Raw genomic sequence first — 2,695 nt, 5'->3', positions numbered from 1 at the left:
CACCCACGACCCATTTTTAGTTAAAAACAATCTTTAGTTAACTCAATTTTTAGCTACTACAATAAATTATGTATAGTTTCCATTCTATCTTATGGGTTCAGACATCCCTTGTCAGACCAGTACTTGTCCTAACAAAGCCCACAGTAAGTGAACCTCTTCAGATATTAAAGATAGGAGGTCTGAACAGGATGGACCTAGTGAGCAATTATGCAGTAAGGAGTCTGGTGCCCTGAGTGGCAAGCAGCTCTTCCCTAACCTCCCTCCACACCCCCAGGTCGAATGTGTATACAGGCCACCTTTCCTGAATCTTTTGCTGTAACTCCCATTCACTGATTGCTTACGTGTCAGACACCATGGGAGGTGCTTCACATAAATTATCTCAATGTGATTCTTAACAATAGTGGTATAAGGAAGGCAGCAGTATCCTCATAGTAAAGATGAGGACATTGGCTCAGAGAGGAGCAGTAACTTGTCTGAGGTCACACAGCTAAGAAGTGGGCAAGACACCACACTTAAGCACTGTGCTTCATCTCATTGTTGCTGTTCACTCCATCACAAGATGAAACATCTCAGCCAGGGTACTTGGAGCAAGAGTGGATTTTTTTTTTCTGCCCAAAAGCTGAGGATGCCAACAGGGGCTCTTGGGTAGGTAGAGTGAGACAGACAATGGGACAGTTTCAGAAAGACAAGGAGTACCACTATTATTATGAGTTTTCAATGTCTAGTTAAAGCCAACATTGAATTTCTGATTAGGAAAAAAAAAAGAGATACTTCTGTGACTGGAAATCAAGTCATTTAGGAATTACTCCCAGTGAAAAGATCCTACTCCTTTTGCTCAGGAGTGACCTTGCAGAATAATAAAAAGGAAAGGCTTATTTGGAAGGAATCCATGTTTTCTTATTAATTCCTATTTTAAAATAAATATTTAAAGAGCTTTCTATTTGGAACATGTTTTGTGAAAAGAACTTCCTTTCATAACAAAGCCACAGGTCTTCCTTGGGGAGCCGAAGAAAGGAGACATCTGCCAAGACTGATGGTCTGCAGCCAGGTCACCTTGAAGCAAAGACTGATGGGTAGGTAGAGTGAGACAGACAATGGGACAGTTTTAGAAAGACAGGAAACACAGGTCTGTTTTTCCCACTCCCATCTCAGCAGCCATTTGGGTTTGGGTCATATGTCAAGAGAAGGGAACAGGGAAGGCCATAGCCCCTTTGGGGTAAAAGCAAGTATTAGACAGCTTGACCTCATGGGAAACGTGAAGAGAGTTGGAATGTCTATAGGGTCGGGGGGAGAGAGGGAGCGAGCTTGGAAGAGAAACAGTAGGTGAGGGTAATAAAAAAAAAACAGTTTTTGCAGACACAGCCAGGGTATCTGACATCAGTGCTGATACCCCTCCTTCAACCCCCGGAGTCCAGGCTACCAGACTGAGACGGAGATCACAGACAGAGGTCAAGGAGTTGCCTGCCAAGTGCCATTTGGTTATTGGTACAATGAGCAAGCTGTAGCTCTTACTCCTCTCCTGAAAAATGTCCCAGAATCTGTGACAATCCTGTGGGGCTAAACCAAAGTCTGGATCTTGGCATTTTCTGGCAGCTGTACTTGCAAAAAGGGTTAAGGAGGAGGAAAATGGAGAGGCTGGTCAGTGAGGGATTGGGTCTGAGAGGCGAGGGCCACAAAGGACAGGAGCCTTGGAGGTTTTCGGCAGGGTCTCCTTGGGTCTCTGTGACCTGTGAGCACGTGCTTTCTCTTTCTTCCTCTCCAAGGAGAGGAAGGAGCCCAGGGGTAGAGTTACAGGGGCTATTCAAGCAAGGGATGCCACTTTCCACAGGCCTCAATGCAGAGATGGCCATGTTCAGGAATCCCGCCACGCACAACCAGCCCCCCAAATGGCACAGAAACAGCATCAAGAAACCCCGATCACAAAGATATGACTCTCTTAAGGGGGTGAATCCCAATTTCCCAAGGAACATGTGCTTTGCCAAGAAGCATAACAAGAAGGGTCTGAAGAAGATGCAGGCCAACAATGTCAATGCCATGAGCGCACATGCGGAGGCTATCAAGGACCTCATAAAGTCCAAGGAAGCCAAGCCCCAAATCCCAAAGGACAGCAGCCACAAGCTCAGCTGATTCACCTACGTTGCTCACCCCAAGCTTGGGAAGTGTGCTTGTGCCCGCATCACCAAGGGCCTTTGGCTCTGCCAGCCAAAGGTCAAGGCCAAGGCCAAGGCTCAAACCTAGCCCCCGGTTGCGACTGGGGCTCACTCTTAGGCTCAGGCTCAGGCTCCCAAAGGTTCCCAGGTCCCCACAAAGGCTTCACAGTAGAGGTCCTTGTCTGCCATTGTGAGCACGGAAGGACTGGTGTGACCCCTGGGCTGCTGTCTCCATGGAGCTGCTGTCCTCCTGTGCTTTTTGTACAAATAAACCTGAGGCAGGACCTGTAAAAAATAAAATAAAAATAAAATAGAAAAGTGGTGCCGGCCTGGGAGGAGCCTGACGGTCCTTAAGGGCAGAGAGGGGTAGGGCTGTTTCTTTAGTAACCACTCTGTTGTAGCAACATGCAGAACAGTCTCCAGGCCTTTCATTTCCCCTAAAGGGCTTTGGTAAGCCTTTCCCACTGTGTCAGTGGAAAGCTGCACTAATAATTTTGTTTTGCCAAAGATTTCACAGCATGGCCCTCCTTGGGCGGAGAAGGAAA

At 47.1% G+C, this 2,695-nt stretch overlaps 1 pseudogene; it reads left to right on the top strand.

The window, feature by feature from the left end:
* The first annotated feature begins 1,842 nt into the window (after window positions 1–1,842).
* LOC129087979 (60S ribosomal protein L29-like) lies at window positions 1,843–2,322 on the top strand (annotated as a pseudogene).
* The last annotated feature ends 373 nt before the right edge of the window (window positions 2,323–2,695 follow it).

Source organism: Pteronotus mesoamericanus, unplaced genomic scaffold (genome assembly GCF_021234165.1).
Source record: "Pteronotus mesoamericanus isolate MK-2021 breed Mesoamerican mustached bat unplaced genomic scaffold, CSHL_Meso_final scaffold_54, whole genome shotgun sequence".
In the NCBI taxonomy this organism is placed as follows: Eukaryota; Metazoa; Chordata; class Mammalia; order Chiroptera; family Mormoopidae; genus Pteronotus; species Pteronotus mesoamericanus.
The sequence above is the reverse complement of the archived record's forward strand: the minus strand, read 5'-3'. Positions and strand labels throughout refer to the sequence as shown.